At 37.1% G+C, this 25,741-nt stretch overlaps 1 long non-coding RNA gene across 1 annotated transcript; it reads left to right on the forward strand.

The window, feature by feature from the left end:
• The first annotated feature begins 2,245 nt into the window (after positions 1-2,245).
• LOC129268719 (uncharacterized) lies at positions 2,246-25,260 on the forward strand. The gene is made up of 4 exons (XR_010294667.1): positions 2,246-2,304; positions 6,064-6,188; positions 13,998-14,064; positions 14,258-25,260. It is a non-coding gene; the product is annotated as an uncharacterized LOC129268719 (long non-coding RNA).
• The last annotated feature ends 481 nt before the right edge of the window (positions 25,261-25,741 follow it).

The following is a 25,741-nucleotide window of genomic DNA, read 5'->3' on the forward strand; positions in this document are numbered from 1 at the left end:
TATTCACGGATGCCACACATTCCCCGCATTCCGGCTGAAGACATGGAAAGCATTACGTTATCTCCTCCGCGCGATGCTGCTGGGACACCCCACCCCTTCTATTTCTCTTTCCCTCTCTCTCTCTCTCTCCCTCTCACCCTCTTTCTGTATCGCCACCCATAGGCATAGGCGGCGGAAGCGGGGGGACGGGGACCTGTCCCCCCTAACTTTATAGTTGATAACCTCTTTTTTTTTTTTTTTTTTTTTGCTTGTCAATTTTGTTTCCTGCGCGTCTCCCCTAAAAGTTTGGTTGATAAGATAACTTTTTTTTTTTTTTTGCTTGTCAAAATTTTTTGGTGGTCCCCCCTATTTTTTTTGGCTTCCGCCGCCAATGTCGCCACCCCATCTCTCCCTACCCCCCCCCCTTGAGGGCAAGTGATGGTAGGCATCCCCAGTATAATTTTTGGTCTATCGCTTCGCTAGCTTGCAACTTTTAAACGGGAAGTTCACCCTGACGAAAACTTTGTTGTAAAAATAGCCAAAAATAAAAAGTAATTTAAGATATTGGTGAAGGTTTGAAGAAAATCCATGAAAGATTAAAGGACAAGTGCACCTCAACAAAAAGTTGATTTGAACATGGACCTGTAATAGGTCCATGATTTGAATAGAAAGAAAAAAAATCCATAACGCATAACACTGAAAATTTCATCAAAATCGGATGTATGAATTAGAAAGTAGGACATTTTAAAATTTCGCTGAATTTCACCATGGACCTATTATGATTTCACAAAACAGTTATGCACATCCTGGCTGGTATGCAAACGAAGGAGACTATAACGTCATCCACTCACTATTTCTTTTGTATTTTATTATATGAAATATGAAATATTCTAATTTTCTCCCCATTGTCAAGTGATACAATGATTAATTCCTCCCTGTACATGTGGAATTAGCATTGTTTAATACTATATGGTTCAGTCAAGTTGGTCCTTATTGTCAAATCCATAAAAAATGAAATATCGTATAATTCAAACAATAAAAGCAAAAGAAATAGTGAGTGTTGGACATCATCGACTGACTCACCTAGTTGTGCATATCACTGTTTTGTGAAAAATAAGCGAAGTTTAAAATGTCATAACTTTCTTATTTTACACCCGATTTTGATGAAATTTTCAGCACTATGCTAGTTTGATTTTTTCTCTATTATTTTATTCAAGTCAGCATTTTCCTGGGGTGGACTTGACCTTTAAGAAAGTTATTAGAATTTCAAATTTTCGGATCTGTGACGTCATAAACGAGCAGCTGCCCCGTTATGTTATGTAATATAAAATGCATACATTTCATTTTCTTCGTTTTTCTTGGTCGTGAATTTTGGGGGGACCAAGACCCAAAGCTCCCCCCCCCCCCCTCTGCATGCCGGTGGGATTGCTGACACTGCTGAAACTCTATTTATGCTTTAAAGGACGGCCACCCCCAACAGAAAGTTATTTTAATAAAAAGAGAAAAATCCGACAAGCATAACACTGAAAATTTCATCAAAATCGGATGTAAAATAAGAAAGTTATGCCATTTTCAAGTTTCGCTTATTTTTTTCACAAAAACAGTAATATGCACATCCTGGTCGGTATGCAAATGAGGGGACTGATGGCATCACCTACTCACTATTTCTTTTGTATTTTATTATAATTATGAAATGTGAAATATTCTAATTTCCCCCTCATTTTCCTGTATGATCAAGTATTTTCACTATGATAAAAAATACATAAATGGGGCAATAAACACAACTTTCGAAAGGGATCATTTGATTAAAATTTTTGATGCGCTTGCAGAAGGGAACAAAATTCTAAATCAGGAAAACGGACACTGATTGGTCGGTCATGAAAAGAGCGGTAAAAAAGGGGCAATTATCTTATACGATAATGGACACGAGAAGGCAACGGGTCAAGGGGCAATAGTCGACACATAAAACGGATCATTCTAATATAAAATGGGCACTTAACTCGTTTGTAGGGGGCATCTTTCTCTTGGGTAAAAAAGGACACCTTTAGTGCTTCAAAAAGTGGGGTGCTCCCCCTGTTCCCCCAGATCGCCGCCCCTGTCCTGTATCCCCCCAAAAAATCTCACATCATTTGATTCCTTGCCTTGTATTTTCGTAAGATGGAATAATCTTCATGAAATACATTCATATAGTATGTAATACAATTCGACAATATTTCCTTCATAATTTTGATATAATAAAGTGTTCATCTGACGTAGGTGGCAGCATACATATTTCTTAACTTGTGTTTTCGTGATTTCCGGAAATCTTTGTGTCCGTGTTACCAGGTAAACACTTCCCTTTTTCCCTTGAATGTTGGGTTATCAAGTATTTATTTAGTAAAACTGTGATAATGTCGAGTGAATGGTCCTGATTGGAAATGGTATCCCGGTTTATTTTTAGATGAATATGAAAAATGGTGTTCAGATATGTAACTTTAACTGGAGCCAGTCAATCACTTTTCGGGCGCGACCGGGCTAAACCTGGTCTGGGCGGGTTTGGTGGCGGAGCACAGTGCCACATGTCGGGGTCAGGGACTCGCAGAGATCATTTGGGTGTGGAAACGACCCACAACGAACAACAACAACAACGGCGCATTAACGGTTGATCTTGATGCCCTTGAGCCTATAATAAGTGAGGGCAGCCGTCTGTTTCGAGGAGTTTTTTTAAAAAATTTCTCCTCGTACGGCTCGCAATCGTGCAAGCCGCCATTATTATATAGGAATATGGATTATGGGGTTAACAATGCAAAATCCCCCCGACGCGACGGGGCTCATTTGTTTTTGTCTTTAATCATGATGGGGGGACCTTAGTAAAACTACGCACTTTGTTTTCAAACGATAAATACTATGCCAATTTCAATATCTGAACAAATTATCTTTCCCTAATTTGTGGCAAATATTATAAAGATCATTAACCAAGAAGAAAATAACCCAAAACTCACGTAATACGAAAATCGCACCATGTTTTCCGAACCCCTCTTGATTTCGCCGGACGATACATGTAGAAGGGGTCTTAAAGCTACACACTCGATTTATCATGCAAAAAAATAGCATTTCCTGTGCCTCAATTTCTAAATATGTTCACATTATTATAGGATATATGAAATTAAAGCGAATTTAACTCCGAAATTCCAAACAGTTGTTGGTTTTCTTTGCATTTAGAGATTTATTGCAGCCTCTGTTGAAAAAAAATGAATAGGAATTGTTCTTCACTCTGCAGTCACAGTTCCACACACAGAGTGCGCATTTGCCATTGAAAACTGCATGCGTGATGAGTGGTACGTAGCTTCAGGACCCGCGTAGCTTTACCCCCTACCATATAGTTTATTTCATAAAAATATATTAAAAAAGCCCTGATCAAAATAAAGATTATTATTCCGTTTTGGCCTGAAATGCATCAAAATGGGAAAAAAATCAACTTAAAAGGAAAAAAACAGTGACTTCTGCTGTCGTGCAACTCCCACACTTGTGACACTTCCCTGGTTTATCCGAACTTAAAAACAAAAGTTTTATATGGCCATTGTCATTGAGTCCCTGTACAGATCGAGTTCGAACTTCGGTCTCTGTAATTGGTGAGTGGAGCCAACAGAGTTCAGCGGAACAACCAATATAACAGAGACCGAAGGTTTTGGTCTAGTATGGTAGTGTATCCTATTGCCAGACTTTATTCAGTGCTTTAAAAATGACAATTAGAGGAAATAAAATCAAGACAAATTCGCACTTGCTACAGAGTATTCAAAACATGAAACTATGAATATGGTAAAATTATTTGATATTTACCAAGGGTTTTCTTTGCATCGCACTTGCCGCATACCCCCCCACGAAAAACAATAATATTTGTGCGTGACAAATTACATACATCATGATTCCGGACGGGTGAAGATATTCTTGGTTAATAATCGGGTAAGAAAGAATTGGTGTGTGATATGTTCTTCATATATCATTCATAAATTCTAAGTTTTTGTTTGCCTTTTTATATCGCACCTGCATGAGGAGATGTTGGTAATAAATTTGTGTTTGCTAACTAATTTTGTTTTAGCTGCATGTTCCATGACTCTTTCCAATATTATGCTCGTTCATATCTCGATGCTCAATCGCTCATCAAGTTCATCGATGCGCTGTCGATCGTCGACGGTATACCTTGAGTCTAGCCGTCGATGATCACCCACAATACACCACACATCAGCATTTGATCGAAGGCGCAGACGAGATTGAAATTCGGCAAATCAGGCCCATATTTCCGTCAGAAAATATATCAATTGTTATATTGCAAAACGATATTATATGATATTTTAATCATTTTCTGTCATTTTAGAGATAAATAAGGTTAAAAGTTTTATTTTTCGACTTGTTTTTGCAATCTTATTCCATGTATTGCTCTCTGAAATTGAACTGCGGAAGTCTAATGGTATGAAATCGTTTTGGTACGCAGTAATAAGCAAGTCCGGAATCATGATAGTGTCCGGTAATCAGCGGTAATACAATACATGTACGTGACTGTACCTCAAGTGATGTTCGTGTAGGTTCCACTCCACTTCACTACCGCTACACCTACCCGAACATCAAGGTAATAAACTCGCTCTGATACTCTGAGTGACAAAGATGGGACTAAATGCATATTTATTGCACCAAAACAACCTTAAAAAGAATAAAAAAAACTTATCTTTTCTTCTTCTTATCAGGTTCCTCACACATATTCACTGCAGATTCCAAATTGCAAACGCAAATTGCGCATGCGCGGAAATTGCAGCTGAATTCATGAATTTCATGAGTAGGACTAGATCTATAGATCAAGATCTGATGCAAGTGCGAAACAATCCCGGTTTATAGTCCTATCATGAATATTCATGAATTGAGCTGCGATTTCCGTGCATGCGCAATATATGCGTTTGCGATGTTTTGGAATCGGCAGTGAATTTTACGTGTGAGGAACCCGATACTGGCTCTAAATTACCAATTTGAGACTAACCGGCGGATTGATATGGAGTGAAATTGGAATGGAAAGTAAGAAGATAAGTTTTTTATTCTTGTAAAGGTCGTTTTGGTGCATGAGATTTACAATAATTATGCATTGAGATCTACATGTAGTCCCACCTTTGTCACTCAGAGTATCAGAGCGAGTTAATTACATATGTAGTACCTTGATGTTCGGGTAGGTGTAGCGGTAGTGAAGTGGAGTGGAGCCTACACGAACTTCATTTGAGGTACATGTAGAGGGCAGGCATATTGTACATGTTGGCAGTGGTCAAGATTCATGGTCGAGCCTTGCTGCCTAGTATTTCTTAGAAGAAGAAAAAAAGGTCACCGCGCCCGCATTTAGCTTGCGCTAGCCCGATATGAATCGAGCAAGTCGAGCGCGCGTTTTTTTACATAACTACCACCAATTATATGCCTACGATCTACATGTAGATTCCGGAGACACCCTTTTTTATGCGGTCAGTTCCAGAGCATTGCAATTTTAGCAATTATTGGTCCAAGAGCCGTTCCGGATACCCCATTTTGAGACCAAGATTTACAAATGTAGTTCCAGAGCCCCCGACCCCCGACTTTGGCACGGCACATAGTTATGTTATAATTCGAGTTCTTAGACTTGCATTTAAAATCAACTGTAGAATAGGAAACTGTTCCAGTTTTTAATCAGGTTTTTTATACCCTTTTCCTTCGAAGTTAACTAAATTGATAATTTTATAGTTAATACGGTACACGTCTTTTGCAGAAAAGTTTAAAATACTTGTAGAAATGACTAGATCTACATGCATAGTAAAATGTTTCTTGGTTGAACTTAGTTAAACTCAGAAAGATATCCTCACAATGTCAAGTGTTTACTTTAGTACTTGATAAAGCTCTCTTGGGTCTGTATCACAGACCCCAATTAAAGATTGAATAATTATGAAACAGAAATGTACATAGAATGACCTATGAAAGTCCTTTCTATAATCAATCACTAAACTTTGTTTTACAACCTGGACCTTGACTTCATGTACATTGTATAGGATGCTTTTCCCCTTCTAAATTACGATTGATCATTCTTATCTTTGTTCGCAGGATCACAATTCTTGTCATTGTCTTCGTTTCGAAGAGTTCTAGAGATTCAAATCATCGTTGGTCCTCATTTTGGAATGATGAATGAGCCTATGGATGTTACAGACCAAGAAGTAGCAGCTATTGTGGTCAGTATAATGATAAATTCTTCCAAAACATGCTGTATGTTTAACATAAATGCAGTGCTGAAAACAGATTGTAAATCTACAATTTGAGAAATAATAATTACCCCCACTTTCCTCATGTATATCTTCCATACAATATGATCTAATAATTATTTTCCCATGCCTTCTTGAATGATTATAGTGACTTGAGTTGCAGCAAACTGAAAGTAGTGCTTAAATTAATGCAGTGTCTGTCAAAGACGTGATTTGTTTGAACTTGGAAGTGATTATTTACATCTACATTGTTCTGCTTATTGACATTTTGATATCACTTCAGAGATAACAATGAATGGATGGATAGAAGAATGCATGAATCTACATGTACATAAATGAAAAATGAATGACTGTGGCCATCCACGAGGAATGAATCTGCCTTTGAAAAAAAATAATATCCTGTATATAAACAGACGAGCATATGTAATAATTGATAAATGAATGAGCAAAAATTGACCAGAAAACATAATCAAATGATGATGAATGAATGAATGCATTCTATGCGTTGGAATTTTTATGAGTGTGGAATGTGGACTAATTTGCATGTATTCAAGAGCATTGATGTGTACATGTCTGTTAAAGCCTTATGCCAATTGCTCAATAGTTTTACAGGTATACACAGGCAAGTATGATAATTGATTTCATATTTCCAATATGTACCTTTGCATGCACTTGTAATTCTACTATATTGCTGAGCACTGAACTGTTACACTTGTATCTCAAAATCAAACAATAGAGGGTAGCTCAGAAAAAGCTTAGATTTTAATAGAATACATGTTAAATAATTGAAGGAAAACATTTGAGTTGCATATTTCATTTGCCCATAAAGAGTCTTCCTCAGTAATAAGGAGGATGTTTTCAGACAATAGGTTGCCGCCATTGTCATATAAATGTCTAATAATCCTTTTATGAGCTGCCCTTAATTTTTAAAGAATTTTGAGATACAAGGTTTCAATAGACAAGCGACAAAGTCTAATAGCACAATTATTACTCATTCAGGAGCATATATTCAGGATTTCATAATATAGGGGTAATAAAAACTTTGTTGATATACATGTATAATGACTTTCTGATTATCTCCCACCCCTCCCCTCAAAGTCACCCTTTCTTTTGCCTGCCAATTACATGTACCCCTCAAATGAGAGAATTAAAGAAGGAAAACTGAGGTTTCCACTACAGACATGTACTTGTATGCCACTATGCCAGACATAGTTGATGGCATCAATTTAGTTTTGAGCGATATGATACTGCTTTTTATGTCTAATTAATAATTTTATTCTGAATATTATTTTCGTTATTCTTTTCTTTTTTGTCAATTGTAATTGATATGATTTGGTTTGATTGTATTCATGAAATCAAGAAAAACACAAATGAAAATCAAAGGAATATTTTAGAATTGAGATGCATGAAAATGCCACTTTGTAGGTAAAAAGTACATGTAGGAGAATTTGTTCTCCCTCCATCCATATGGCATCCATGTATGCTGCATGTATGTAGATTTAGAGAAAAAAAAAATATTTTCCGTATTTTTTTATTGTATTTTGAAAAAAATAAATGTCGTTCATTTTAGTGCTGTATCATTTTCTTTCAATGAGGGAATTTAGTTGAATTTTAAAAACATTTTTTTGTGGAAAAATAGGCCTATATCCAAACAAATCTATCAGATATTAAGCTGATGGCATCAATCAAAAACTAATCCCTGTTCATGTTGAAACACCAAACAAATAGCATACACGTACATACAGTATATTGGTAACCAAGTTCTTTCTAAATTGGTATTGCACTGTACATGCACATTGCACACTTAATAGTGTTTGACATTATTCAATTTATTCAGCGAGTCACGAATGTGTATATATAGAGGGGTACCAGAGAGGCTGTCAGCACTAATGGCACAGACAGGCCAAGATACATAGAGCTATGTAGGACCTATGTACCTGCGATCAGTGTAGTCTGCTGTGCAAACCCGTCACCTAGGTTAAGGGGTCTGAATGCAAAGCCTACAATGACTTGTGTACTGAAGGCACTGAATCAGCAAGTTTTTGTGTTAGTCTTTTTGTGAAGACCTACTTTAATCAAAGTTTTAATCAGGGTCTGTGCCTGGAGACTACATAAATGATCAGTGTGTGTACATCACAATATCTACCCCCAAACCAATTTGCAAATTGCATTAATTGGATTCAGCGGATTTAAAGGGGTTGCACATCGTAAATCCAATGTACATGTATGTAGTGTATGTGTGCATTTTACACTCTTTGCGTAGCTTTGATACAAAACGTCAAATGCAAAACAAATACATGTATAATGTTTTGGGAACATTCTAGGAAAAGTGCAGTAGAAATATTCATGATATTTGCAAATCATGCTTCATACATGTAGAGTATAGGGCCTTACTATCCAATGAATATGTAGGTCTATAGGCCTGCATGGAAACATTATTGAAATGATGATTGTGACATTTTTCCCTCATTACAGCCATAAAATCCCCTAGAATTTTCAAAAACTGATTGCTTTGGGGGCAACCATCTGATACCTCAAAATCTGCCACAAACAATATTCAAGAACGTTTCTTATCCTAAATGTAAATTTAGATCATACATAATGCTTCTTTTAACAGCGAAACCAGAAAGTCCTTTAAGGAAAGAACTAGCCCCCAAAACAAATTCTGCATTTGCCTGAATGCCCCCCCCTCCAAAAAAAAGATACATGTAGCCGCTGAGAATTTTTTCTCCTACGCTGGGTGATAAGCGCAGTACGCTTCCTCCGCCAGAACATGTACATCTACAGAAGGGAGCGCTGTGGCCCAGTGGATTAGTCTTCGGACTTTGAAACAGGGTCGTGGGTTCGAATCCCAGCCATGTCGTAATTTCCTTCGGCAAGAAATTTATCCACATTGTGCTGCACTCGACCCAGGTGAGGTAAATGGGTACCTGGCAGGAATTTATTCCTTGAAATGTCACCGCGTTGTAAAAGGCTGCGGGGCTAAAGCCAGGGTAATAATATCCAATTAAAGCGCATAGGGACGCATTTGGCAGTGATATGCGCTATATGTGAGCATGTTGGTATTATTATTATTACAGTTCAACACTAAAAGCTATCTAATATTCATTTACCAGCATTTTATTGCTTATGTCTATCACACACAGTACATGTATTATTATAGAATGGATGGGAAAATCCCTGCAATCTGATTGGTTGAGAGCAATGCAAGAATTTTTACTGGGCTGCATGAACGATATCCCGATAATCAAAACGATATCCACTGTAAACAAGCTATCGTCCGAAAAGGTCATTGTGATGTCATCGCGCATGTACTGTTACGCTTGTTTACGTCAAAATTTTGAATTTTCGATCAAGGCAGAATGAATCAAATAAAGGATGCAAAATGATCTGTAAGTATAAATACGGTACCGTAATTGTCATAGGGATTAAAACTGCCTGCAAACTCGTTAGTTGAAAAGTCCAGACATACGATCTAAGGTTTCAGCTGGGCTGGCGCTGGCTGTGCACAGCCAAATCTCCACTGCAGGCCCAGCCCAGGCAGCCGTAGGCACTGGCCCCCGGCGCGGCCCGGGCATACCACACACAGCTATTGGATTTGGAGGTCCGAGGCTGCCTCATACCGGTACTCATAGATCTAGACTAGTCAATGCAAAGCTGTATCTGGCATTTTGGGTATAATAATGCCTTTGTGCCAACATATTATCAATTTAGGCATACATATTTATGTTGTCCAGGGTTATCAAAGGGTCTGCATTACATTTTGGTATTTTCATGCATCCGGTAATAAATCATGCGTCCAGTAAAAAAAATCATGCGTCCAGTAAAAAAAATCATGCGTCCAGTAAATATTTTCATGCGTCCAGTAAATTGAATTTACCGGACGCATGAAATTATCATGCATCCGGTAAATCATTAATTTTTGTGGTTTATTCAATAATTTTTTTTCCATTCTATAAAACAGATGATGCATGGGTTTCTTTCGTGGGTCAGTGGAACTGTGTGCACGCGGTAACTTTGGCATTATGGTCTAAACCCACTCGGCTGCGCCTCGTGGGTTAAACCATGCCAAAGTTACCTTGTGCACACAGTTCCTACTGACCCACTCTAACCCATGCATCATTTGTATACTGTAGCACTGCACCCTACCCATGTTATGAAACATCATAATACCCCTTTGTGCACTGCACTAAAGGCCATTATAAAGCCTTTCATATGGTAATTAGATTGATTTTTGTTTAATGTAGACCTTCCAGTGCATCATCAATAATCATATTGATGAATACAGTAGAAATGAATGCCCTTTCTTGTGTGATGTAGACTATTGCACATGTATTATACATGTATTACCATTAGTACTTTAGTCTTTTCACATGTGATTCTTGACCTTTTTATATTCCTTTTATATTGTGCAATACAAGAAGATTGGGGTGGGGTTGTCTTTCGTTTTAGGCCATTTATTTTTTCATAAAAAGATTACTAAAAAAATAATGAAAGAAATATTGCCATGTCCCTTAGGCTTATGGCCAATGAATAATATTTGTATTTATTCTGTTTCAAGAAGCTGTTTTTAAATAATTAGCTGCACTCATCAAATCGCTTGATTCATTAGGCCTATAAATCATAATTTACATCATTTATGGGTGTTTTAAAAAGTACCTGGTATGCCAGAATTCCACCGTATACAACTCAGAAATTTGTATAAATTTGAAGTAAGCCTCTATTGCTGTTTATAAATACTTTACAGAATTTCCCCAAAGTACACATATTTTTAAATTGAAAATAAGATATAATGTTACTTTAAATCATATTTAATTAACTTGATGTAAAACTTTCTTGTATTGATTTGATTATGCCGGTTTATTATGTGGTAGTTTTGGGCCCCTTTTCATAATTTTATGGTGGCAACATCAGGCCCAAAGCACAATCTAAAAAAACATTAAAAATATCCAGTTTACGTCCATGTACATGTACATGTATGCCCAAGAGGCCTACATACAGTACATGTAAAATTTAAGTTCTTAAATTTATTTAAAAATAAACTTGTGTGAAAGGACTGTTTTTCTATACATGTACAGTTTAGCAGACCATACATGTACACTCACTGTATACAGTGTAGCACAACATAATTGATTAATTTGCAGACAAATCCATATTGTTCCAGTCAATTTAAGGTCCATCTTTAATAAAAATCCTATAAACTTTTCCATAATTCATAGCATTAGTGATATATACACGTAGGGCACTTTCCTTTTTGGCATCAGTTATTGGCTACTTGTGTACAGTAAGTCTTCTTTTTATTTTATTCAACTGAATAGTTTGTTTTGTTATATCATTACATGATTGGAGATGATGGTGATGATGATGATGAGATGATGACTATTATTAGATGTATAATCAGTGCATTATTTTTTGTTTACATTTTATGAAATTACTTTGTATTAAAATTGTAGTACTTGATCAAATTATTTTTGAAGATTATATAGTCAATGTTTATTGTGATATTTTTTGTTGCATGCCATTTTCTCATTTTATAACCAAAACGAGAGCATGTCATTTGTACCTGAGTTAATATTGCAGTTTTGGAAATTTTACACCCCCACCTTGACATGTTTTTAATTTCATTGTCCAGCCCCAGAATGTGTGTGGAAATTTGGTGTACCATAATTCTGTAGATTAACATTAGTATTAGTACATGTATGTTATATTGTGTACATACCATTCCCAGTGTTATTTTGGGAGAATGCATCCAAATTAGAAATTATTTGTAAATGTAAAGGGGATTTTTTTTCTGAAAGTCTGAAAATATCAATTTCAATACATTGTAAGTTTAATTTCTACTCAAACTACAGTGATTTCCAGGGGCCCATCTTACAAAGAGTTGCAATTGATCCGATCAATCGCAACTACATGTATGGAAAGCCAGCAAAGTCAACATATAAAATGCATGTTTGTTCAAAAAAATTTCTAGATCTCAATGTATATCCATAAATTCATTGATAAAATTTCTTGACAATTTGGTGTGTTCTCATTTGTTTACAAAGGACATTTTGCAAGTTTTCTGTAGACAAATTATGACGTGGATGGATTTCCATGGAGTTACAGTTGATTGGATCAATTGTAACTGTTTGTAAGACAGGGCCCAGGTCTTGCCTTTAAAAATATTCAAATTTAACTAAGGCCTAAGGCCTGGGATTTCTATCTTGTTATGCTCAGTAACTAATGTTAAAAGTCTGCTAATTTTTTTCATGAGTGAACTATTCCTTTAATAAAGTTTAAAGTATATGATACATGTTCAGTTGTATATAACCAATTGAAAATAATACATTGTAAAACATAATGGATGAAGTGTTTGTGTATTTTGCTGGATTTGAAAATAATACATGATCTGTACATGCTGTTGGATTTGTTCCCATTTTTGCATGCATGCCCCATATATACCATGTGAATTTAATCTTAACCTTGATTTTATTTCCCACAAATCATGTTACCTCGATTCTTGACCGCCCTTCATATGAAACACGGAATGCGTTGACTGCCGCTTGTTGAAATTTGCATGACAAAATTGGACCCGAATGGGTTGCAATTGTTGGTGCGTATCATGTTTGAAAAAACAATTTGTTTTGGATGTGATAATAATCTTGTGTGAATCTAAACTCTCCTTTTCTACCTCTACATGTATGATATTATGTTTGCTGTGATATAACATGTAAATGTCATGTTTATTCTAATACTACTGGGTGTACACATTCCTTCCTACATTTTGTACATTCTCACAATAACTGAATTTATATTAAAAAATGATACAATTGTGTTCATGTAAACATCTGTACATAAATGTATAATTGGATTTTTCACGTCCTTTGTCAAATAACTCCTTGGATGTCACATAATTTCCTTGACCTTAAAACTATATTTCTATTTCACTGTATGTAAATTACAATATGCTGGTCGTGATCTACTCTTTAAATACTTTTAATATGTGCTTATTCACGCTATTAAACTAACCCCTTGCTCTTCTCATTGACGTTTGTGCTGTGTGAAATTTTGGTGGGGTATTTTGGTAATTGCTAAATTTCTGTATGTCTCAATCTGTACCTTTGATTATTAACACTGCAACCTAATTATCAAAATGGCATTGTCTTGATAATTTGTTGTGTTATTTCTGTTCACTGTCTGGTGTTCAATCTGTAATTCCTAACAATGAATAAACTGTTTTTTGTAACAAATGAACCATTAACACTTTTAATATGCTAATCCTCAAAATGACTTGCTTGCTTTTAAATTTGTAATCACGTTTGCCCTTCTTGAAAATCATACAACGTAACTTTACTTGTAAAATTTTATTTTTCAATCAACCCTTTGAGTGATATACATGTACAATGAAAATACACAATGTCTGTATCACAAAATACATTTGTATCCATAACAACTATTGAATTCCCTGTAAAACTTTCAAACAACAAAATTACAACACCAATAACAAAATAAAAACACAAACAAAAACTAATGCCTTATAATGCTTTATTATTAAAAACCTATGGATACATCTGTACATTTATGATAATTTTCAATGGAAATCATTTAATTTTTTTTTTCTGTGTGCGACCCATCATAACATTGAAAATTTTTTCTTCATTCTTTTTTTTAAATACTGATTTAACAATGGAATTATCTTTGGGCCGTCCAACTAACATTCCATGTTTTATTATTTGCTGTGGTCTTTATGGGAATACCTATTCAATAAATTGTTTTGTTTAATGTAATTCTGAAATAAAGAATGGGCTGTATAGGTTCAGGTCACAAAGCCGACCTGAAATTGGGAGCTTTTACTCCCAGTCCCGTGGTATGTTAAATTTCATTTTTATTGTTTATTGATGAATGCCAGATTATTTATTTTGATGTTATATATTTGTTTACTTTTATACATTCATCCAACTTTCTCTATTCCTTCCGTCATCCTTCCATTCCCCTTATTTTTTAATGCGTGTACGCTTGGCTTATAATTTTTTTTATTATTTATTTATTTGTTTGTACAGAGATATTGGTATTCCAACAGAGATGAGCCCTGTCATTCAAGCCATCTAATTAAGAAGAGATACCTCTACATAATATTGTCTTTAATATAGAAATGATAAATTTATGACACATCTTGGTTGCATTATTAGCTTGTCATACATGGATATCCATACTTCAGAACAACCACACGATATATCCTGTGTTTTAGATGGTGAAAATGGATGTGGGTTGTGAAAGAAATTGAGCTCTATCATGAAGATGGACTTTATCATAACTTCTGTCAAAAGTTATATACTGCCCTCTGTTGTCAAAAGCAGGGAATATTGTTGAATAGAAGTAGCAAGGCAGGGAGACCTGTTTATCCTGAACTACATGTACACAGACAGAAACTAATTTTGGGAACAAACATATATATTTACTGTCTGTGATAATTGTCTCAGCAACTCTGCAATTTTTTTTAGAAAGAAATATTTTTATGTAATACTTAGCTGAATGTAAAGGTCATGTTCACCCCGACAGCAGGTTGATTTGTGCTAATGGACAAAAATGAAACCAGCATAACACTGAAATGTCATTGAAATCTGAAGTAATGATTAGAAGATTTGGTTTGAATTTTTGCTTTGTTCTATTTTAACATCTACATGTAATTGTAGTCCATATGACAAAGTTGATTTGAATGAATAGAGAAAAGTCAAGCAGGCAAAACACCACACATTTCATTGAAATTTTATGTGGTGTAAAATTAGAAGATTATACCTTTTCCCCCGCTTATTTTCACAATAATAGTAGCTCTTTATAATCAAAAGCATAATGATGATGATTGTAAATTCTAAATTTCCCTTGAAGAATCAAACCAAGTTCTACATTATTAGGGGGGGGGGGGGACACTCATTCATTGTTGGAGTGTGACATCATTGGCTCCTTTATAAGCCATGCTGTTTTTATCACTATTTTGTACAAAACAACCAAAACTTGAAAACACTACATCATACCCCCACCAAATGAAGTTTAATTGGGGTGTACAGGAATCAGCATACGGTTGGGCGGTCAGTTGGGCAGTCGGTGTGTTGCAAATCTTGCACTTCAAACTATTCCTCAGTTTTTAACCACTTGGCTCACACGTTGGTCTTGACGTATGATGTGCAAGGCACATTGTTTGCAAGTGTGGAAAATCCTGTTGCAATGGTAACACCATATATGGCGAGAATTAGGTAAAATTTTTGGTTCAAACTACTTCCTTGGTTTTTGACCAATTTGCATGAAATTTGACACACACCTTGTCCTTGAGGCAAAGACGTGCTAGACATATTTTTTGTGTGTGGTGGGGAAATGGTGTTTATACCTTGGTAACAGTATGGCAAAAATTAGGTAAAAATCTTGCAAAACAATCTACTTCATCAGTTTCTATTTTTCATCTTGAAATTTGGCACACATTGGTCTTGAAGTAAAGATGTGGATGGCACATTTCGTTTGCATTTGAGTAATTGTGTTGCCATGGTAACCACCTAGTATGGTCATAAACCAAGGCAAAACCCATTGTGGTTCAAACTACATGTACTTCCCCAGTTTTTGGCCAGTGCCCATGAAAGTTGGCACTAACGTTGGTCTTTGGGTAAAATCATGCAATTTCCATATTCCCAATGTGGAAATTGTGTCGCCATGGGAACAGCTATTGCCCAAAACAAAGGAAAATCATTGCTGGTCAAACTGTTTGCTGAGATTTTTATCATTGCTCATGAAACTTCATCTTGGGGTAAAGGCATGCCAAATAGATTTTTCCAAATGTGTTAGAAACTGCATTGCCATGGTAATGACATGTAGGCGGTGGTATTAATCACCTTCAGGATGTTACCAGTTTCAGGATAAGAAGATACTAGCTGGGAGATGATGGCTTGCGATGTACGCACCTCAGGACCTTGCCCCATAAGCTGTAGGTGAACAGCCATGCCCAGTCTTATATTATAGATTACATACTTTAAGTAGGTGCTGGCTGGGTGATGGTGGCCTCTTTGCCTCTTTAAACTAGGGGACCTACCACGTCCAGTCAGAGTAAATAGTAGATAAGCTGGCTTAGATTTATATACCGGGCTGGGCCATTGTGATCGATGAATTATGTGCGTAACAGACCTTACGACTAGGCCCAGTCAGATAATTTTATTATTCTTTAAAAAAAAATTGTAGTTTACATAATAAACAGATTCTGGCTTGGAAGTGGTGGCATGTGGCAGGGCTCCACACTAACCTTCTTTTTTTCTACTGGTCCGAACCTAAAATTTCCTGGTCCCCAAATTTGCTTTTATCCCCCCCAAAACATGCTCCTAAAACTGTAGCTGAACGGCCACACCCAGTCAGATTTTTTGATTAATTTTGCTTTAAACAGCAGTTTGTATAGTTGATTCTGGCTGGGAGATGGTGGCCTGTGAATTATGTGCCTACCGGACCTTTCTTGAAACTGTAGGCGAACGGCCATGCCCAGTCTTTTTTTAAACAGTAGTTCAGATAGTTTTAGCAGATTTTTGGTGGGAGATGGTGGCCTGTGAATTATGTGCCTACTGGGCCTTGTCCCTTTTAAGGACGTTCCACAGTTAAAATGAAGTCCATGTCATTTTCACCAAATTTTGCAGAGAGTTACTGTGGTATCTATGCATTATGAAAATGCAAAAAATAATATTTCATGTGCTTATTTTTTTTCTACGGGTCTTCAAAGTCGCCGTATTTGAATGATATGCAATCTTGCGCAATCAAGAGAATTATGCCTCTCTTAGACCTCACGAATTCACCAAATGAGTTTAAATCATCTTTACTCAGTGGATACCGCATGAAACTTCATCAAATTTTCAAGATATAAAACAAAGTGTATACTAAACTAAGAGAAAGTCTTTTAATTGGTAAAACTATATCTAGTTGGAGTTAGCAGCGCCCTAATTTGGCAAGAATGATGCAAAAACTCGGAAAAAACAAATCTTCAAAGACGTGAATCTACTCAAAAATTAAAGTATTTTGTAAGCTGCACTTTTTTCAAAATCCATGTCATTTTCATCAAATTCGGCTAAATTGTAGAGGAATGCATATCAAAGGTATAGGGAAGTTAAAAATATGGGGTCCATGTGCTCGTTTTTCAACTATGAGTGTCCAAAGTGATGCGAGTTGACATGAAAATTGCAAAAAATGCGCCCAAAACGTGCAAAAGTCTAATAATGCCGTCTAAAATACGAATGGTTCCGTAGTTTTGCCCCCAAACATTAAAAATCCATGTCATTTTCATCATACTCTCCAGATTTGTAGAAAAATATATTCTGAAGACTTTAAAATATTAAAAATATGGGGTCCATGTGCTCGTTTTTAAACTACTGGTGTCCCAAGCGTAACAAGTTGGCTTGAAAATTGCCTAAAAAGCGCCGAAAACATGCAAAAGTCTCTTAATACCTTCTAAAATGCAAATGGTTCCATATTTCGCTCCCAAACATTCAAAATCCATGTCATTTTCATCATACTCTCTATATTTGTAGAGGAATATATTCAAAAGGCATTAAAATATCAAAAATATGGGGTCCATGTGCTCGTTTTCAAACTATCAGAGTCCAAAGTGTTGCGAGTTGGCTTGAAAATATTGAAATCCACTTAAATGCTCCGAAAACGTGCACAAGTCTAATAATACCGTCTAAAATGCGAATGGTTCCGTAGTGTTGCTCCCTAACATTCAAAATCCATGTCAATTTTATCATACTCTCTAGATTTGTAGTGGAATATATTCTAAAGGCATTAAAATATTATAAATATGGGGTTCATGTGCTTGTTTTTTAATCAGTGTCCAAAGTGTTGCGAGTTGGCTTGAAAATATTGAAATCCACCTAAAAAGTGCGCCGAAACAAGCAAAAAGTATAATACTGTCTTAAATGCAAATGGTTTCATATTTCGCTCCCAAACATTCAAAATCCATGTCATTTTCATCATACTCTGTAGATTTGCAGAGAAAAATATTCTGATGACGTTAAAATGTTAAATATATGGGGTCCATGTGCTCATTTTTTAACTATCAGTGTCCAAAATAATGCAAAGTGGCTTGAAACAATCTATAATATGCCTAAAATGTCTAAAATACGAATGGTTCCGTAGTTCTGCTCCCAAACATTCAAAATCCATGTCATTTTCATCATACTCTCTAGATTTGTAGAGGGTTTTATTTTAAAGACGTTGAAATATTAAAAACATGGGGTCCATGTGCTCGTTTTTAAACTATTAGTGTCTAAACGGTTGCGAGTTGGCTAGAAACAGCCCAAATGCGTCGAAAACAAGCAAAAGTCTCATAATACTGTCCGAAATGTCTAAAATACGAATGATTCATTAGTGCTGCTCCCAAACACTCAAAATCCATGTCATTTACATCATACTCTCTAGATTTGCAAAAGAATATATTCTGATGACGTTAAAATATTAAAAACATTGGGTCCATGTGCTCGTTTTTAAACTATCAGTGTCTAAACTGTTGCGAGTTGGCTTGAAACAGCCCAAAAATGCGCCGAAAACAAAAGTCTGATAATACCGTCCAAACTGTCTAAAATACAAATGGTTCCGTAGTTCTGCTCCCAAACATTCAAAATCCATGTCATTTTCATCATACTCTCTAGATTAGTAGAGGAATATATTCTGAAGAAGTTAAGACATTTAAACTATGGGGTCCATGTGCTCGTTTTTAAACTATTAGTGTCTAAACAGTTGCGAGTTGGCTTGAAACAGCCCAAATGCGCCGAAAACAAGCAAAAGTCTCATAATACTGTCCGAAATGTCTAAAATACTGTACGAATGATTCATTAGTGCTGCTCCCAAACACTCAAAATCCATGTCATTTACATCATACTCTCTAGATTTGCAGAAGAATATATTCTGATGACGTTAAAATATTAAAAACATGGGGTCCATGTGCTCGTTTTTAAACTATCAGTGTCTAAACTGTTGCGAGTTGGCTTGAAACAGCCCAAAAATGCGTCGAAAACAAATGTCTGATAATACCGTCCAAACTGTCTAAAATACAAATGGTTCCGTAGTTCTGCTCCCAAACATTCAAAATCCGTGTCATTTTCATCATACTCTCTAGATTAGTAGAGGAATATATTCTGAAGAAGTTAAGACATTTAAACTATGGGGTCCATGTGCTCGTTTTTTAACTATTAGTGTCTAAACGGTTGCGAGTTGGCTTAGAACAGCCCAAAATGCGCCGAAAACAAGTAAAAGTCTTATAATACCGTCCAAAATGTCTAAAATACAAATGGTTCCGTAGTTCTGCTCCCAAACATTCAAAATCCATGTCATTTTCATAATACTCTCTAGATTTGTAGAGAAATATATTCTGAAGAAGTTAAGACATTTAAACTATGGGGTCCATGTGCTCGTTTTCAAATTATCAGTGTCCAAAGTATTGCGAGTTGGCTTAAAACAGCCCAAAATGCGCCGAAACAAGCAAAAGTCTGTTAATACCGTCTAAAATGCGAATGGTTCCGTAGTCTTGCTCCCAAACATTGAAAATCCATGTAATTTTCATCATACTTTGCACATAGAAACTTTAGCCACTGAATATTCCAAACATGCAAAAATTAACATGGGTACATGGGCTTGATTTTTTGCTATAGAGCTTCAAAGTTACCCAAAATGGATGATGTTCTTAAGAACTGCGCATCCAAAAAAATTTGGCATTTTTAGACCTCACGAGATCACAACAATGAGTTTAAAGCCCTATTACTCAGTCAAAATCCATGAAAATTTAATCAAATTTTGCAATATGATTAATAATTGTATCCGTAAGATGGATAATCTATTGATATTGCTGTCAATTGTTTGCTCATTTAAGTCTAACAACACTCACAGTTCTTAGAAATTGCGGGAAAGATACTCAACCTTAAACAATTTTAAATTTCAATAACAAACTTGAGAAGAAAAAGAAATGCTGCACTTTATTCAAAACCCATGTCATTTTCACCAAACTTTGCAAAGTTGTAGAGGAAGGTATACCTAAGAGGGGCAAACATTAAAAAATATGGGTTCATGTGCTTGTTTTAAACTATGAGCACTCTTATTAGAGAAAATTTGCTTCTTAAAACACCCGAAAACGCGCCAAAAGCAGTATCTATGTGAGGGAAAATTCCGAACCACTTTTCCATTTATTCAAAACTCGGGGTCATATTCATCATACTTTGCAGCACTACAGAGAAACTATTTTGAAATTGTAGAGGAATAAAAAAAAATGGTCCATGGAATAATTCCAGTTTATTAGCTTCATAAAATAACACATCAGATCTGCAGTTAGTGCATGCAGATAAGAAAAAAAATCAGCTCACAATACCTACAGCTGATTAAATCGCCAGTTCATCCATTGTGACGTCAGCGCGCAGAGTGTAAACTATGCGCAGATCATGATGCGCACAAACATAATTGTGGAACGTCCTTAAACTGTAGGTGAACAGCCACGCCGCCTTTTTTAAAATGGTAGTTTAGATAAAATAGTAGTTTCTGGCTGGGAGATGGTGGCCTGTGAATTATGTGCCTACTGGGCCTTGCCCCTTAAACTGTAGGTGAACGGCCACGCGCGCCTGTTTTAAATGGTAGTTTAAATAAAATAGTAGATTCTGGCTGGGAGATGGTGGCCTGTGAATTATGTGCCTACTGGGCCTTGCCCCTTAAATTGTAGGTGAACGGCCATGCCCGCCTTTTTTAAACAGTAGTTTAGATAAAATAGTAGTTTCTGGCTGGGAGATGGTGGCCTGTGAATTATGTGCCTACTGGGCCTTGCCCCTTAAACTGTAGGTGAACAGCCACGCCCGCCTTTTTTAAATGGTAGTTTAGATAAAATAGTAGTTTCTGGCTGGGAGATGGTGGCCTGTGAATTATGTGCCTACTGGGCCTTGCCCCTTAAACTGTAGGTGAATGGCTACGCCCACCTTTTTTAAATGGTAGTTTAAATAAAAAAGTAGATTCTGGCAGGGAGATGGTGGCCTGTGAATTATGTGCCTACTGGGCCTTGCCCCTTAAATTGTAGGTGAACGGCCATGCCCGCCTTTTTTAAACAGTAGTTTAGATAAAATAGTAGATCCTGGCTGGGAGTTGGTGGCCTGTGAATTATGTGCCTACTGGGCCTTGCCCCTTAAACTGTACGTGAACGGCCATGCCTGCCTTTTTTAAACAGTAGTTTAGATAAAATAGTAGATCCTGGCTGGGAGTTGGTGGCCTGTGAATTATGTGCCTACTGGGCCTTGCCCCTTAAACTGTAGGTGAATGGCCACACCCAGTCATATTTCTTGTAATTTCTTTTTCAACAGAACTTTACATTGTTGATTTTCGCTGGGAGATGGTGGCCTGTGAATTATGTGCCTACTGGGCCTTGCCCGTTTAAAGTTTAGCTGAATGGCCAGCCCCAGTTTTTTGTTAAACAGTAGTTTCGATATACATATTTAGTAGATGCTGGCTGGAAGATGGTGGCCTGCGATTTATGTGCCTACTGGGTCTTGCCCCTTTAACTGTAGGTGAACGACCATGCCCATTCAATTTTTTTAATCAATTTTTGAAGAGAAGTTTACAAAGTTCATTCTGGCTGGGAGATGGTGGCCTGTGAATTATGTGCCTACTGGGCCTTGCCCCTTAAACTGTAGGTGAACGGCCATGTCCGCCTTTTTTAAATGGTAGTTTAGATTAAAAAGTAGATTCTGGCTGGGAGATGGTGGCCTGTGAATTATGTGCCTACTGGGCCTTGCCCCTTAAACTGTAGGTGAACGACCATGCCCGCCTTTTTTAAATGGTAGTTTAGATAAAAAAGTAGATTCTGGCTGGGAGATGGTGGCCTGTGAATTATGTGCCTACTGGGCCTTGCCCCTTAAACTGTAAGTGAACGGCCACGCCCACCTTTTTTAAATGGTAGTTTAGATAAAAGAGTAGATTCTGGCTGGGAGATGGTGGCCTGTGAATTATGTGCCTACTAGGTCTTGCCCCTTTAACTGTAGGTGAACGACCATGCCCATTCAATTTTTTTAATCAATTTTTGAAGAGAAGTTTACAAAGTTCATTCTGGCTGGGAGATGGTGGCCTGTGAATTATGTGCCTACTGGGCCTTGCCCCTTAAACTGTAGGTGAGTGGTCATGCCCGCCTTTTTTAAATGGTAGTTTAGATAAAAAAGTAGATTCTTGCTGGGAGATGGTGGCCTGTGAATTAATTGCGTACTGGGCCTTGCTCCTTAAACTGTACGTGAACGGCCACGCCAGCCTTTTTTAAATGGTAGTTTAGATAAAAAAGTAGATTCTGGCTGGGAGATGGTGGCCTGTGAATTATGTGCCTACTGGGCCTTGCTCCTTAAATTGTAGGTGAACGGCCACACCCAGTCTGATAAAATATTTTTATAAAGTTTAGTCTTAGTTTACATAGTTAAGTTGATTTCGCTAGGAAACGGTGGCCTGTGAATTATGTGCCTACCGGGCCTTGCCCCTTAAACTGTAGGTAAACGGCCACGCCCAGTCTGATAAAATATTTTTATAAAGTTTAGTCTTAGTTTACATAGTTAAGTTGATTTCGCTAGGAAACGGTGGCCTGTGAATTATGTGCCTACCGGGCCTTGCCCCTTAAACTGTAGGTGAAACGGCCACGCCCAGTCATATTTTTGTGTATTTTCAAACAGTAATTTACATAGTTTTATTATATTCCGGCTGGGAAATGGTAGCCTGTGAATTATGCGCCTACCGGCCTTCCCCCTTGGACTGTAGGTGGATGGCCCTGTCTAGTCAGATTAGGAGATAATGTAGCTTAGATCTCTGTTACACCGGATTTTCTAAGTAGTCTCGGGGTACCCCGAGACCAGTGTCGGGCAGGTTTCTAATCCCTTCTGAGCAAACCTATCTCGGACCACCTCGCGATGTGTTCCGAGACTGCTTTGGATTCGGAGTAAACGCAAACCTGCCCGAGACAGGTTCGCTTGATGTGCTACATGTGGAACGATTATCCAAACAACAATCACAGCGTTATGATTTCGGTGTAATAGGGGGTCAAAAATTTAAGTCAACTTTTTGGAAACCAGTCTCGGGTAGGAAACCCAGTGTAACAGGGGTCTTAGATTACCATCGTAAGTACCTGGCTGGAAGATTGTGACCTATGAATTATGTACCCACAGGGCCTTGCCCCTTAATCTGTAGGTGAACAGCCATGCCCAGTCAGATTTATACCCCTGCCAAAAGAAGTTTGAATGGGTTATAGGAATCATCGTTTAGGCGTTCGGTTGGGCTGTTGGTCCATTGCAAATCTTGTGTGGTTCTAACTAAGTCCTCATTTTTTTACGCAATTCTCATTAAATTTTGACACACATTCATCGGGGTTAACATGTGCAAGACACATTTTTTTAACGTGTCAGAAATTGTGTTGCCATAGTAGCAATATATTATGACCAAAATTAGGTAAAAAGATTTTGTGGTACGAACTTCATCAGTTTCTTGCCAACTCTTATCAAATTTGGCACAGACATTGATCTTGAGGCAAAGATGTGCAACGCGTTTTTTTTGTCAGAAATGTTGTTGCCATGGTAATAATTTGGTCAAAGACTCAGGAAAACTCATTGTGGTCAAACTACCTCCCTGGTCTTTTTGCCTTTGCTCATGAAAGTCTGCACCAATATTGGTCCTCAGGTAAAAACATGGGATTTTAGTTTTCCAAATGTGTTTGATATTGTGTTGCCATTGGAGCGGCATATTTTTGCCAAAAACCCATGAAAACTGGTTGAATTACTTTCCTAGTTTTGTATCATTGTTCATTAAATTTAGCCCAAACATTCACCCAGTGGTCAATACATGCAAGATGCATTTTCTAAATGTGTTGGAAAGTGTGTCGCAATAGTAATGACATTGGGGGGGGTGGGGTATTCCTCACCTGTAGCGATATTTCTAGATAGTTTAATTTTACATCAATTTTTTTTCATTTTCAAGGAAACTTTGTTGGATTCTTCTCTATTCAAATCAAAGTTTATGGATCTATTCATGAAATGTGGACTTAATGTTAATAATCAAGTACTATTTGGAATGAGTTGTAGGCCACATGATCAAGGTCAAAAGTTATTTAGGGTCAATGAACTTTCCCCTTATGGTGTTTTTGAAATATCATAACTTTGAAAGTAAATGGAACTATTGCATGAAACTAGGACTGACTGACTGCACTGACTGTTTTGCATGAGTTTCAGGTGACCACTTGATCAGGGTCAATGAACTTCGTATTTCATTGCGAAATGAATGATTTCTTTTTTGTGAAAACTTTTTCATCTCATCTCATTCATCTCAATGCCAGCACTGCTGTTATATTGAATTGTGTAATGCAAGCTTGTCTACTTGTTTGTGGGGATGAACTTGACCTTTATACTGTTTTTTTTTTTTTTGGGGGGGGGGGGGGGTGTAGGCCTACATGTAGGGACTAGGATATATACGTTGATCATTTTACTTTGATGTCTAAAACATGTTATCGTGGGGTAAAAAACTCTCCAATCACATTTTTTGTCCCTGCATACATGTACATGTAAATGAAGCTGTATTGTTTGGAATTGAACAAAAATTGAAGACTTATTGCTCATAGAGCATCATACTAAGATCCATGCAATGACATTCCGTTATGTTATGTTAAACATTTTATTCTAATTCTAGCACTTTGTGATAATGGGAATATGTCATGAAAATGATATCTACATGTAGAAATATAGGGTCCTACATGAAGGGAATCACATGTACGGTACTTTCAGCTACTGCAAGACTGTAGAACGATCTTGTTGCTTGCTTGTTTTGTCTATTTTTGGAAGTGCACTATTTTAATCTCTGCACTGATTAATTTGATTAATAATTAATATTTGAAGTGTGTTATTTTTTATCAAACTAATCAATATGCAGTGTGCGTTTGAAGAAGGGAAAGAATTGGGAATAAGAAGAATGGCCAAGGTCCAAGAGAGAAAATAATTGGAGGGATGAGGTCTGGGTAAAAGAGAGGAGGGAAGATGGAAGTGGAGGAGGAGAAGATTGAGTAGGGAGAAGGTGGAGGAGGGAGGGAGAGGGAGGATAAAGAGGGGCAAGGAGGAGGGACATCAAGGAAGGAGGAGAAGGGAGGATGATGGGAAGAGAGAGAGAGGGAGGAGGGGAGGAGGAGGGAAAAATTATGGGAGGAAGGGAGAAGGACAGGGAGAGGGAAGACGAGGAGGGGAGGGAGGGAATTCAGGGAAAAGAAGGCTCCAGGCAGAAGGAGTGGGATGGAGGGAGGGAGGATAATGAGGAGGGGGGGGGGGGAGAACAGAAGGCTAGAAAGAGGAAGGAAAAGGTGAAGAGAAGAGAAAGAAGGGGAGAACAAAAGCAAGGGATAATATAACCAAAAAAAAAAGAGGATGGGGTAAAAGTAAAGGAGGACTTGATTTAAAACAAAGATAGAATAGTCTTAACAAAGAAAAAAAGAGAAATTTTAATTATTTAATACACAAACGAAGAACGCATCGTATACCAAAATAGCA

The sequence above is a fragment of the Lytechinus pictus genome, chromosome 9 (genome assembly GCF_037042905.1).
Source record: "Lytechinus pictus isolate F3 Inbred chromosome 9, Lp3.0, whole genome shotgun sequence".
NCBI classification, from domain to species: Eukaryota; Metazoa; Echinodermata; class Echinoidea; order Temnopleuroida; family Toxopneustidae; genus Lytechinus; species Lytechinus pictus.